A 15,265-nucleotide genomic window follows, 5' to 3' on the forward strand; every position below is an offset into this window, starting at 1 on the left:
AAGTAGCTTTTATTTTTTTCTCGATTAGACTTGTTGGTACAGCCATAAACAGCACAAAACTTTGGCATTTTCTCAGCTCTTTCCTATGGGGAAATGACTTCCTGTCCTCGATCTGGGGTTGGGCGCTTGTCGTGACGTCACATGAAACCCACCTATAGTGACAAAATAGTAAAGTGAAACATAACTGGAGTTACTGGGACTCAAACCTGGAGGACAAATGCTTATCATTACTGAGCTAACAGGCCTGTAATTAGTTGAGTGTTTTTTAGCGTTCACATGCATGTCATTTCGTTGTTACCGGGACTAATGGTTAGCATTAGGCTTTCAGTGAGGTTTTACACGTTACGTCTTTACATGGGATATTATTGGTTGGGGTAAATAAGTGGTTGAGGTTGTAGTATGTATGGTTGATTATTATAAAAACACATAGTCAACATATAAATAATTATTGGTCTGTTAGCTCAGTCTGATTGGTCACTCATCTTCCACCCAACCTACCTGGGTTCAAGTCCCAGTAACTACACTTATGGTTCCCTTTACTATATTTTCGCTATCTACATGGCCGGTAGGGGTCGCTAAACTACAATACGTAACACTTTGTCGTAATTTGCCACATTTCAAAACAACCTATGTGGTCATTGACTGCCACACGTTATAAAAACAAGCCAAAAAAAATCACAAGTGCCAGCCGCTCATCAACTCATCTTTCAAGTAAAAAAAGAATATTGTTTGCCTTTACTACATATACGATGTGGCTACTAAATGAAAGATCGCATTCCATTCATCTGAATTTTACTAATCATTTTTAATCGTCGATGGCAGTCAAAGAGTTAATTGGAGGACTGTCTCTTCGGTCCACCCCCCAAAAAACGACCAGAGCGGATTATCCATTAGATGTTTGTGACTTGACATTAAGGTAATCCAACAAGTGCAAAGTGGTAATTCATCACACCAGTTGGCGACTTTAATCGCTCATTTTCACGATACATGTTATTGATCAACCAACCACAGCTTGTCTTCGTTTTAACCTTAAATCAGACGCTTCCGTAATACTGTCTTATCTTTTTTTCTGAAGGTGTCTTTCATATTTCAGTGAAGCAATTGTGCTGCTAACTCTTTGACCACCAAAAACATTTAATGACGTATGCTAAACTCCTAATGGATGCTGCCATAAACGTTAATTGACGTCATCTATGTTTGTTGTTGTTGTTGTTGTTGTTTTAAATCAATGAACAGTGCAACGTCTTTTGGAGCGCTGCCTGGTCAATGGAGTTGTGAAATCAAAAACACCCACTAACTATGGCCAGCAGATGGCAGCCTTGTCACTCTTTTCAATCGGCTCAAGGTGTATGAAATTACATTGAAACATGACGAATCTGATGAAATGGAACGTTTTCAAGGATGACGTGAATGATCAAAGCATTTGTCACATTAAATCTATTTCACAGAGCATCGCGAAACAAAAAATATTAGTGTCAAAGTTACTGTTGTGCACAAAAATGTATATTTTCACAAAAAGCGTGGTTTCTCCTTATCTTTTTCTCTTTTTTCACTTACGTCACTCAAATGACCTATTTTCAAATGGTGATTACTAAAGAACGGAATGATGTAGAAACATTTTTTTTTCTAATGAAAGAATGGAATCCAATCTTTCATATAATATCCACCATGTTTATGTAGTCATCGTGCACAATATTCTGTTTGCCTTGAAAGATGAGTGAAAATGCTCAAAATCAGCTGCCACTGTCGGGGTTGTTTTTTGGATAACGTTTGGCACTCAAAAAGTTACTGCCAAAACGATTGGTGATTAACTTAACTTCACGCTATAATCCACATTGTTGACTAGTCTGTTCGCCCCCCTTTTGCTCAGATTGCGTGTGTTTATCTGGACTGCAGTGAGTGAAAGCACATCCTCCATCCTTGCCAATATCTTTCACTATGTTCTCGTCTCTCGTAAATGAGTCGATGTATTAATCCATTAATGAGAACCCTCTGCAGCACGGTGAAGAGAGAAGGATGAAAAGTTAAAAAAAAACAAAAAAAAGCCAAGTTAAGCAATTGGTTTCGAGGTGGACAAGGGAGCAAGGCCCAGTCTTATTTCTCGTGTTAGCCGGAGTGAAAAATGCACCGTGGTGAGGAAAAGTGCCGTTGTTGTGAAGCACTTATGTATTAAACTCATCCATCCTGAGAGCGAGGAACGATGAGAAAGAGAGCATCTACACAGCAGTCATCATTCACTTGTAGCATAGCTTGGTTTGCATAATGTGAGCATCGAAAGTCCTTTACGATCAGCACGGCCAATAAATACGGACCGGTTCAAACCTGTTGTTGTTCCTTTTCTCTTGTCTCGTTTACACCATTTCAACTGACCCGTTTCGAGCCCGGAACCTTACGCTTTCCGATTTGCTTCTTGAAATAGAGTCGCTCAATGTTTACCATTGCCTGACCTTTATGATCAAAACAACAATAAAGAAATTGTTGTAAATCAAGCTCGCTCATAAGTTTAATCAGTCCATTTAGTCATGGCATTGAATTGACAAAAAAATGTGCAGTTGGTCATTTTGTCAAAGCAGGGGTCAGATTCCTGAAGGTTATTTTGGCATACTTATACTGTAGTCATGATTAGATGGTAAGCGGCAGTTGAGGGACTGATAAGCCAGTGCCATGTTGGAGCCATCATTACAACAGCTTGGGGTGTTACATAAGCGATCATAGCTTGTGCTGAGCACACTAATAATGAAGGGCCAAACAAGAAACTAGTCAAGTTTGTTCCAGGCCTCTCAATGTGAATAAATAGTTAAGGTTTTATTTGTGTCTGCGTTTTTGGGATCCGATTCCAAATCATAACACTTTGAAGAAAACTAGATGCTCAAGAGATTTCACCCACTGCGGAGGTGGTCTGGAATGTAAGCCCTGCAATGGAGGGGCCATTAATGTGTTCAGGTAGATGTGTCATGGGTTTTGTTAGTTTTTTTGTTCCCCCCGCCCAACAAGTTTATCTTTTGGGCCAGCATACAAAGGAACCCCAAAAGACAAAACGTGGGAAATTGGCCCCAGTTGAGTTAGTTGGACCTCCACAGAGCAATTTGAGAAACAGTAAGACACTGTCTTTCTACAATTCCAGCGTACGTAATGTAAGGCTACCATATATTGCAAGAAAGCAAGAAAACAAGGCAGAGGGATCCAGCAAAAAAAGACTAAAAGTAGTCAGCAGAGAAATGATAGATGGCGACAGTATTTCAGTGATTAACTTCTTTTATCTTTGTTGCTCTTTTCTTTCTATCCAATCTATTATTTTCTATATTCCACTTCTCATTGCTTCTCTTGCTCCCGTGTCACTACAGACCCATAAGGATTGCATATCTCATAAATAATTCATAGCTTCTTTCTACATATGCATGTACAAGGCCTTGAATTCTGGTTAATTCAGTATTGTCTTACAAAACAAGTGCAAAACAACAAATCTTTCATGTAAATCATTAAGCTGCTTTCCACCCGCCACTTTGGAGGAAGTCTGGAGACAGTAACATCAAGAAAGACTGACTTTTTTTTTTTCCTTTTTCTTACACATTGGCTTTCCAACTGCAGAACTGAGAGTGAATATTTGAACGAAGAAAATGAATACGTTCCAATATGTTGTATTAGTCTGATGCACAGACTGATCACAACGGCTATAATGTGCCTGGGAAAAAACAAAGCTATTCAATACATTGTTTCCTAATAATTCTAAGACCAAAGCAGCTGGTTGTTTAAAAAAGAAACTGGACTGTGGACGTGTGAAATGTGTAAATACAATATAGCAGGACAAGGGAGGTCGGGTAAACTATGGCTGCCTGAATACAGTATGTATACAAATGCGCAACACAAGATTTCATGAAGAATTCATGAGTTTTGCATCTTCTTTTCCGTGTTATGGCGGTTTATGAGTACCCAGCGTATGGGTCAGATACACAACTTTAAACACAAGCTTGCATTTTCAGGTTTAACAACAGTTTGGTTTTAGTTCTATATTGCTTACCCTCACTCTGGTCCTGGAGTTTCAGGAAAAATGCACTCTGATTTGTGCTATTGTGTGAGAATAAATGACATTAGTGACATTGAAAATGTGTCCAAGCTTATCTATTTTAGCTGGTCACTGGTTTCACCTGCTCTCATTAGTCTGCCAATCAGCTCATTGTCTGCCCTCTCGCCTGAATGCTGTTTTATTTTTCGTTTAGTCCAGTCTGCTCCTTGTCTGTTCTGTACCTGCTCCCTTTGACCTTTTTACTTGAATGTCTGCCAACATTTTGAGCACAATCAAATCTATTCTTATTTACCACCATCATCATTTGAGACAGATCTCGTCTATGTTTCTCTGCCTTTCATTTGAATGCATTTTAAGAACTATGAAGCACATGTCATTACCAGTTATACAGCATACCACTCAATTTAATGTAATAAGACTCTTCTACAGTACTTCAGAAATGGAATGGCTGGTCAATATTTCTTTTTCAAGGACACGTGTGTAGATGCAGTCCCAAAGAAAGACAGAACTGCGGTCTTGCACACATTTCAATTTAAGCACCGCTCAGGCTTTGAATGGAAACAAACTGATGATTAAGAATCAGTTGGCCAGTGGGTGGGTATCATCTGCTAGCATCACTGATAAAATGTGTCGCAATCTCTTCACAGTCATGTACAATAAAATCAGCAAGGTGTCATCATCATATTAATTTGTAACTTTGAAAATGCTTAATTTTGCTGTTTATTGCCCCCCTAACTTATTTATGGCTTTTCATTGCATCTTTTTATCTGAAGATAATTCTGTCACTTTTTGTTTTTTGACTTGTCAACAGGTTAGCTCCTGAATCTGTCTACCTGATGCCCACTTCCCCCAAAATAAATAAATAAATAAATTTTGCAGTAATAAATTAAATAATAAGGCATATATTTGTGGTCAAGTTGAATTTTACAATTTTGAAAATGTGCAGAATTTCACAAATTACTTCATGTTAAAGATTAGATAGCTCTTAATATAAAACGAAAAATAAACTGAGCTCTCACCAACATCTTACAAACTCAATTATATCATCTAGTGGCAGAAAAATGACCTCAACACAAGTCAGTATCACACTCGTTTTTTACAGTAAAATTCATCTTTTTAATTTTAACATAATTTTATGAATTATTATGAAATTATTCTATCAATGACTAAAAGATTCAGTCATATTTCTATTAGTTTAAAAATTGTTTCCACTTTTATGTTAACAAGAGTATGAAAAAAAAGATTTTAATTTGTGTGAATATTGAAGTCATGTTGTGATTAATTATTATATATATATATATATTATTTTTTTGATAAATGATGCAGCACAAATAAATGTTAAGTCATTTCAGATTTAAGAAAACAAAAGATGAGAGGTGGGGCTATGAGTCAAGGGACTCAGCTGAATGAGGAGGGGCTGCAAATGAGATGCAAGGAGGCATAAAATGAACATGGACATAAGGAACCTCCGGCACCGAATTAAGTTAGAGGAAACATATGCCGGCCTTCCAGCGTATCCTAAAGCAGACACTTATCTAACATGGGTGTGAGAAAAAAAACAAAAGAAAAAAACGCAAGCTGTTTGTTTACTCATATTCCACTTGCCTTAACATTAACATTGTACTACACCAAAATCAGAGGGCTATTTTTGTTAATCTGCATTTGTGCCGCATTACACAATAATGAGATATTAATGTCTATAAAGCACCTACACACAGCTTGCTGTTAGAGCTCCTATTGATGAAATCATAAATCTGTTCCAATGTTATTTATCTGCTTGGCCAGAACCACATATGCGGCACTGTCCTGATCCTGCATTGAATAATGTAAGTGATAGTAACGTTCATGTTTTATATTTTTCTAGGTTTAAGGTTGCTGTATTTAATCCGTTTAATAATAATTAAAAATATATATATATATACCTTGACCACACTACAATAGGGTAGAAGCGATACCAGTAATGTTACTGGTTATTCACTACGCTTATGTTTCCCTGTTTTTCAGTCAGGAAAGCTGTCCTTAAACCAAGAGAACAAAAAAATCTGGTAAACGAAATCAACATCAAAAGATGCAGCTCATTTAATTAGTTTTTTTAATGACTCATGTGGCAAAAGTGAGGAAACTGTGCAAATATATATCTGCAGAAAATTCACATGTGAATAGATGGCCATGAAACACGCGCTGAAGCCTTTTCGCATTCAGCAAGGTCACCAGTTCAACACTGCAGAATAGAAAAGCAAATAAAAAGCAAGCCTCACACCTGCATGGAGATCTGCACCAAAATACAGACCTTAGCCTATGGCTCAACTTTCCTACCAAACATGAAATAGATTTCTTTAAAACAGTCTTCTGAAAACTATGTGACTGCATCATAAAAGATGATTCTGTGTACCACTTAAAATCTTTCAGTTTTAAAATGATCACTATTAGAGATGTATTCAACAACCAATTTGTTTTAGTCATACTTTGCGTTGGTTTAGAAGTAGTAGAACAGTGGTTCTTAACCTGGGTTGGATGGCACCCCAGGGGTTCGGTGAGTCAATCTCAGGTGTTTGTGGAGTTCAAGACACACATCCCGACTCAAATCATTCATGATGATGATGATGATGATGATGATGATGATGGCTTGGCCATCATTGGCTGCAGGTGATCATGCTACATTGTTTGGCCTGTCTGTGCTATTGATGCACTTCGTAGTGGCCTTGTGGCTGCCGTGATGGTACATTGTGTGATTTCTTTATTATTGTAATCCTTTCATACTAATGTCGACGTCAAGCAAAATAAGAAAGTGGTCGGACAAATATGTGCAATATGTATGTATCACACACTGTAAAAAAAATAAATAAAATACAATCCGTTGTTTTTATGTGGAAAAACTGACAGCTGTGGTTACCAGGGAAATGCTGTAAAAATACAGTGTAAACAACTTTACAGAACATCTCATTTATTTTACTGGTATTGGATGTACAATAACAAGTAACTGCATGTAAATTTTACAGAACAAAATAGGATAAAATTAGCATGCGCTTGGAAAAGGGTACTTCATTTGTGTAGCACTTTACTACCTTACAAGGTGCTGAAAGTGTTTATTGTACATTGAATCCCAGTAAAATTCAGCATCAGTTACTGTTTATTGTACATTCAATACCAGTAGAATAAACAAGTTGTTCTGTGAAGTTGTTTACATTTCCCCAATGTATTTTTTAACAGCATTCCCTGGTAACTAGAGCTGCTGGCTTTACCCCGTAAAAGCAACGTATTTATTTTATTTTATTTTTTTTATTTTATTTTATTTTTTTACAGTGCATGTATAACGGGATGTATGGTGTTCCACAGGGTTCAATTCTGGGGCTTCAGCTGTTTTCATTGTACATTCCATATATCGTCACCCTCTTAAAATAATTGCCCAAGTCATTTTTTTTTTCAAAAATTGTTTTTCCTGCCTAAATCATCTCCTCATGATGCAAATGGTTCAATTTGATATGTTTATTGAAAAATCTGAATAAAATCACTTAGGCAATTATTTTAACAAGGCGTTTATATGCTAAACATAAATCTAAAGATTATTTTTCAAATAACGCATGCAACGACAGATTATAACCTGGGCTGCATTCAGAATGTGCATATCTCCAATCCTTTCTGTGTGCACAACCTTTTTTTTTTTTTTTTTTTTTTTTGTAACCAATAAAAAGTGAACACAAGAAAATGACAAACACACCTGGTTTGAAAGCCTTTTCCCCTTTAGGCTGAAGGCTTTCTCCAAACTCTAAATGAGGTCTCTGGAGATGATTTCAAATGTAAAATACTGCCCCTGCAAACTGTGGGGCCGTGACAAGATGGATGAGACTTGGTAAACATCAACACTTTTTTTTTTTTTTTTTTTTTTTTCCAAGACCAGTCCTTATGTCATCCTTTTACTTTCCTAGCTGTTGGATATTCTTATATGGTGCTACAAAATAATGCTCACTGACTGAACAATAAACAAATCATGATTATTTCAGATAACTGCAATGAGAAAAATGTTGCTGATGGTACTTAATGCACAGATCATACTTTAGAGCACACACCCTCCTCCCTCTCAGCCATCCGAGCTGGCTGCTTGCAGTTATTCCAAATGTGCTCTTAAAACCCCAGAGCATCTGCCTTGATTCCACATAAGCCTTCAGTCAACAGATCCCAGGATGGAGCAAGTAAAGCTCTCAAAAGTGAACAGGATTGTTTTACTCTCCATTCACCTCAGAAAAGAAAACGTATGATATTCAACGGAAGCTAAAAAAAAAAAACTATGAGTATCATTTGCAGTCGTAAATTACATGCAAATCAACAAGTTCGTGTATAGCAAAGCACAATTTGATTTTGCCACGCACCACCACTCCCCTCGTCACCATCAGCATGATCATGACAAAACCTTTCTTTGATATTTTCACTTGCTGCCTGCTAGAGTGCGACAGTGTCCGTAATAAGGCGTATCGCATGCACCAGCGACTTCTTACCTTGAGTTGTGGTGGCTCTGGAGAAGTGTGGGCGCGCACGTTTGCAAGCCAAACTATCCAGAACGGGAAGAGTGACTCTGTCTGGACTTGAGAGGGCAAACAGACGATGTGCAGAAAATGCCGACAGTCGAGAGCGCAAAGGAGGAAAGAGGAGAAGATGCAACTGCAGCTCCTGCTCCAGCACGACCGTCTGCGCTTTGCTGGGAAGAATTACTTTGCTCCTTTCTGACTGCCAGCCCTCCCTGCTCCACTCACCAACTCCACACTCACTCACTCACTCACTCACTGAGAAATCTTTCATGTGAGATCACCGTTCCAAGCTGATTGAAGCGCAACATGCCCAAATGGGTCCCACTCCATCCCAGTCCAAAACTTGCATGTGACACGGCCAAACAAATAGCCTCTCTGTGTAGGCACATCAGAGGAGTTGGGATTAAACTGTGGGATTATGCTTTAAACGTTCATCATTTTTATCTCATGCTCTGTTGGACAATGACATCAGTATTTGGCAGATAAGCGCCACTACTATGTGGGCAGAGATGGAGGGGGGGAAAAAAAGAGAGACAATGAAAATGATTGATCCTTAATTGTGAATGTAAAGCATCATATGGAAGCCTGGCGACCCGTCGTGCATTAAGGTCACTAAGGTCGTGGGTGAGTTGTTTTGGCATGTGATGTTCAGTGTACGTGTAAACAAGGCGGTGTGCCTGCTGACAGATGGCTACTGTAATGACGCAGTTTTCTCGGATTATGTGGAAATTAGACAGACAATACGGTAATGTTTTTATTAGGGGTGTCAAAATTAGTGCGTTAATTTAAAGTTCCTTTAATGCCACAAAAAAAATTTTAACACACGATTGATGGCCTCCCCTTACTTGGAAAGCCTCTACTCGGAGAATTCTAGTCGCAACGTAGCAGACACGTCCATGTCAAAATTTAATAGTTATACATTTAATAATACATATATTTGTGGAGACTGGAGTCACGCTGTTAAAGTTGTACATTTTAGATTAGATAGCTCTTAATATGAAAAGAAAAATGCACTGAGCAGTCACCAAGTCTTACAGCAGTGTTACAAATGCAATTACGCCATCTAGTGCCAGAAAAATGACCTCGGCACAAATTAATATCACGCTTGTTTTTTTAATAGTACATCATTTTAATTTTAACTCAATTTCATGTATTATGAAATTACTGTATTGATGACTAAAAGATGTAGTCATATTTCTATTAAATATTTTTTACAAGTTAAGAAGAGTATGAAAACTGAGATAAATATTTTATTGTATGTTTAGAACATATATAATATATACGAGTAATTGAAAGTTAACCATTGAAGTCATGCGATTAATTACGATTAAAACATTTAATCGCATGACATCCCACAAAAAAGTGAGTCCACCCTTCGCATTTTGTAAATATTCTTTTCATGAAACACATCTCTATGACGTAAAGAAGTTTGCTAGTTAGTGTAAATTTCTTGTCCCCTCAAAATAGCTTGACACACAGCCAATAAACTACCAAACTTCCGGCAACAAAAGTGAGTAAACCCCTAAGTGAAAATGTTCAAAATCGGGTCCAGCTATTCATTTTCTCTGACTTGTTACTAATACAAGATCTCAAACTCTCTCATAGAGTCAATGTTCAATATGGCATTTCATTTTAAAAACTCTGTAGATCTTAAAAAAAAGAAGAAAAAAAAAAAAGAATTGCTGCTCAACATAAAGATGGCCTCAGCTATAAAAAGATGGCCACACTCCCCATTTAACTTACAGTATGTTTTCCATCTAAAATGCAACACATGAATGACACGAATGCCTCCAATTATATACTGAGCTCATGATGTGAGAAGTAATACCTTTCACACTTGTGCTTTAGTCCAAACATTTACAGTTTTCATTCCCACAGACATTCACCTGGAGCTTGCGGGAAGCATTTTTTCTAAAAAGAGATGTCTATATATGTGATGGATAGAGCAAGAAGAAGTGTCAACAGAGAGAAAGCGAACGGGTTACAACTTAGCAAATAATAGCCTCATCAGTGAAGGTTTCTGGTGGTTGTGCAATGATCCCGACAACTATCAATGGAGCGAATTTGAAATCCAGCCTCTTAATGAGGAACACTGTCAGGACATGCGTATCCTTCATGCACGCAAAAACCTAACGTTACGTCATTCAGGTGGGATCTGCTGCAAATGATCTGCTCGGCTTTGACATTTTGGGGACATACTGTATTGTATCGCGCTTGCTGTCATTAGGGTCACTAGTTGAAGGAGCCTATCTGAGCTGACTTCACCAACCAGCCAATAGCAGTGCACCTAAAATAATAATAATGATAATAATAATAATAAAAATATTCTACTTAAATATTGATTGAAGTGAAAAAGATTGCACAGAAAAATGTGAATAATTGCACCTAAGTAGAGAATCACTGTACATTACCGGCATCAGTTAATTAATAAAATAAGTAGACATAACTTCTTAAAATGACTTTACTGTGTCTTTTACAAAACAAATGGTGCTTAAGTGTACCTGTACATAAAGGTAAAAACTGACCATTGTGCTCTGTAATTAGCTACTGTAGATTGAACATCAAGGTACAGAAATGTACTTGTATTACACCCCTTTCTGACAGCAGCTTTATAAAAGTGGACACTGGACAGTGTTGACTATATTATCTCTAAAACCTGTCCACACACCACGTGTCGCCAAGAGAGTGCCGGCAGGACTCGTAAAAGGCAAACTGAGGTGTGAGAGAGCCATTATGTTTTGTAGTGAATGGCTGTATTCTTAATGAGAAGCACCTCCGTGGGTGCTGTGAAACCAGGCTGAAAAACACACTTATCATTAAAACGCCTGCGCTACTGGGGGAAAGGGAAAAAAAAACAAAAAAAAAACAAGGAAAGAATGTGGTCAACTAAATTGTGCCATTAAAGAGGAAGCAAAAGCACAGCTGTGTGGATGAAAGTGAACTGCATCATTGGGTTTGAGGACTCACAGCAAACATGTTTTTGTGCCAAATGTGTCACTCAGAGCTGGCAGGCAGGCTTCAAGGCCAACAGCCATTGAAAGAGGGACTGAAAGCTTTGGCTCTTCTTCACTCACTCACACACGCTATCTATCTATCTATCTATCTATCTATCTATCTATCTATCTATCTATCTATCTATCTATCTATCGAACACTATTATGAACTAGATTTAGTACAATTTCTGGAGAAATTATGTGGGAATGCTTAAAGCTGAAAGCCAACAGCTGAATGCTAAGATCTGAATGCATGTGGAATGCTTATGAAGTAAATTGAGAGATAAATTATGAAATTATGACCTCCTGGTTACTGGACAATGCACTTCACCAACTATGCCACCAAGCTACGGAGCCCCTAAGGTGACATGGTAGGAAAAAATAAATTTTGCGTTCCCTTGCAAAACATCTTTGCGTTCCCTCGCAAAGATTGAGAGGGAACGCAAAGATGTTTTTTTTTTTCGCCTACCATGTCACCTTAGGTGCGCCGTAAACACTTCCGGGTCATTTGTAAACATGAAACAAAGCAGTGGGAAAACTTTCCCAAAGCGACGAGGATGGAGCATGTATTTTCAATCTTTGCGAGGGAACACAAAGGTTTTTTTTTATTTTTTATTATTATTATTTTTTTAACCATGTCACCTTAGGGGCTCCGTAGCAAGTAGTATCAGACACCCATAAATGATAAGTTATATGTATGGAAGTGGACGTGGAAAGTGACACTTAGAAAAAGTTCACTGTCTGTCCCGTTGAAAATGAATGGGGAAAAGTTGATATTTAACATTAAATTGTGTGAATACTGTAAGTAATGTGGAATCAGACGATATATAGCCTGGGAGGCGTGAATTTTTGAAGCAAGTTACAACTGTGAGAGTGACACACGGCAAAAAAACAACAACAAAAAACCAAAAAAAAGATATTGGATGGGACTTGCGTAATATTGGGACAAAACAATAGGGTTGGCGAAATCCACTGGAACTTGGGAACCAACTCAAAACGAAGAATGTCTCAGTCAAACTGAGATGCCTGTTTACTCTAAGCATCCATCCATCCATCCATCCATCCATCCATCCATCCATCCATCCATCCATCCATCCATCCGTCCATCCGTCCATCCGTCCGTCCATCCATTTAACAAACACTATTACGAATAATAAGTGTTCTGTGACTTTAAATCACTACTACACACTTTCATAACCGCATACCATTGTCAAGTTGAAGCTCATTTAAAAATTTGCTATGGTTTCAAAACTGCAACTCCCTGTCATAATGTACGACACTGTTTCTTATTGTTGTGCATACGTGCTGAACGGACTGAGCACATGGATTTTCACGCATATTTTCTCCCTGCTGGCTTTCATTTTGAATAAAATCCCAAACAGCCGTGAATCTACCCATGCAACATGTACTGTATCTTATTTTGGCATGAAGTACATGTTCGGGACATGCATGCGCCGCACACATGCACAAACACACTTTGTTTTCTTTTTTTTTACTGGACAGCGTCCCGTTTCCGTTTGACGGAAGCTCAGCTTTCATCTCGCCAGCCCTCTTCTCCCCTTCTGTCACCCACTAGCATCCCTCATCGCTTCATTGCTCATCCACTCTGCTTTTGCTACTTTTTTTTTCTATCGCTTATTTTTTTCTCGTCGTTTTCAAATTGGTCTCCGTTCTCGTGTTTGTTGGTCCCTCCTGGTGGCCCTGCACAGGCCTTCATTCAGGTGATGTTTTTTCTCGATAACAACAAAAATAAGTTTTTATGTCAATGACTATGTACACCCATGTTGTCTTTTCTGTTAGTCACGTGATACAGCTTTAGTGGTAAAAGGCATTCAAAAGAACAAGAAATTGAAGAAACATTTTTTTCTATGACTATTATGTACGGCGGCACGGTAGTCGAGTGGTTAGCACGTCCGCTTCCCAGTTCTGAGGTCTCTGGTTCGAGTCCAGGCTCGGACCTTCCTGGGTGGAGTTTGCATGTTCTCCCCGTGCCCGCGTGGGTCTTCTCTGGGTACTCCGGTCTCCTCCCACATTCCAAAGACATGCATGGCAGGTTAATTGGGCGCTCTGAATTGTCCCTAGGTGTGAGTGTGGATGGTTGTTCGTCTCTGTGTGCCCTGCGATTGGCTGGCAACCAGTCCAGGGTGTCCCCTGCCTACTGCCCAGAGCCAGCTGAGATAGGCGCCAGCAGCCCCCGCGACCCTTGTGAGGAATAAGCGGTCAAGAAAATGGATGGATGGATGGACTATTATGTACACCCACTCCCATATTTAGAGATAATATGGTGCTATAGAATGCTTTGTCTCCCATGCCGAATGTAGCAAAGGAGAGTTGGCCTTAATTGGCACAGCTATATTTGAGTTGTAATGTAGGGCGACCATCGCCTCCTTCACGTCAGCGCTAGTTTGGGACACATTAGAATACCTTTCAAATTAAATGGACAGTCTTTTAAATAAAATCACATAAAAGGAGTAAACAACCATGATTTCAGAAGCTTGTTTTTATCTTACAGTCAGACCTGGGTCAACCCAAACTTGTTTTCTTCCACATTGTGGTTCTCATTAGTTGAAGTTTGTAACCGTCAGGACTGTTAGAAGATGCTCAACTAGATGTATCATGTTCAGAAATACTATTAATTACATTTATAAATGTGGAAAGAAGCCTTTCAGTGCTGACAGTTTCTATTCTTGTCCTTTCTAAGAAGTGATATTTCCCAGACAAACTCCGCAATTACAGAACACCTATAACCTCTATTTCCTTCCTTTTGCAGTACTTTTCCCATATGTAAAGGTGGGTCGTCTTACGTCACACACAGACCCATGCGCAGATGAATTGCACTAATGAATTATGTATGAATTAGTGAGCATGATTGTGTGATGAAATAAGGAAATAACACCGAGTTTTCTATACTCAATTAAGGTTCCGTGTATGCGAGCATCTCAAATTTGGGTCCTGTTGGCTTATGTTATATGACCTTTTGCTTTTTGAATAGCAGATGAAGACACAAGGTTTGTCGCAACTCAGGGCTGCGTTATCATTGGCTGACCCATGCATTATATGCGTTTGTGAAGGAGCCATTGAATTGGCATAACCTTGGTGCAATATTCCGACATTATTCAACATTATAAAGGTGCAGCAGCCCACAGACAAAATAAACAACCACACAATAGAAATGGAGAGCTTTCACCTTCCAGGAATTGCTGGCATCCTTGCAACACGAGGGCCTTGAATTGTAAAATGTGGTGTCAGAGAAAGGAAGAGAATATGCAATCATCAAAAATAATCAACCTCTATATTTTTCTCCTACCAGCTGGATGCATTATTAAAAAGGACAAGTGCACACTAATATAGATTTTAACCCACTTATGAATCAAAACTGACACAGAGACGCGAGTGTGAATTAAGGCATCTCCAAAAAGAATTTCAAAAAGTGCTAAGGATTGAAGCGATTGAAATCAATTAAAATTAAGCCAAGGGAAACTGCTATAAAATGGCATATAAATAAAATGCTTTGTAATTTCCTTTGGGATCATTCAAGTAGGTACTTAACCCACTTGAAAAAATAATTAGAATAGAGTTGTGCTAAGTGAGGCCAATAGAAAAGAAAAACAAACTTCACCACTTCACTGGCAACTGTTAAGTTGTCTCCCCAACTACTTTTTTTTTTTTTTTTTAAAGTCAGGATGAGATTGATTTGGAGGCCCTGTGGGGACCCTAAACATCTG

The 15,265-nt window shown here is 38.5% G+C and overlaps 2 protein-coding genes across 2 annotated transcripts in view; one reads left to right on the forward strand and one right to left on the reverse strand.

The window, feature by feature from the left end:
* Positions 1–8,926, reverse strand: part of camkvl (CaM kinase-like vesicle-associated, like) — a 48,684-nt gene extending 39,758 nt beyond the window's left edge. The window contains exon 1 of the mRNA XM_077513556.1: positions 8,518–8,926. The gene's annotated coding sequence lies outside the window, so the exon portion shown is untranslated. The remainder of the gene's footprint in view (positions 1–8,517) is intronic.
* Positions 1–15,265, forward strand: part of LOC144014067 (uncharacterized) — a 491,860-nt gene that overhangs the window by 238,558 nt on the left and 238,037 nt on the right. The window lies entirely within an intron of this gene.

Source organism: Festucalex cinctus, chromosome 2 (genome assembly GCF_051991245.1).
Source record: "Festucalex cinctus isolate MCC-2025b chromosome 2, RoL_Fcin_1.0, whole genome shotgun sequence".
NCBI lineage: Eukaryota > Metazoa > Chordata > Actinopteri > Syngnathiformes > Syngnathidae > Festucalex > Festucalex cinctus.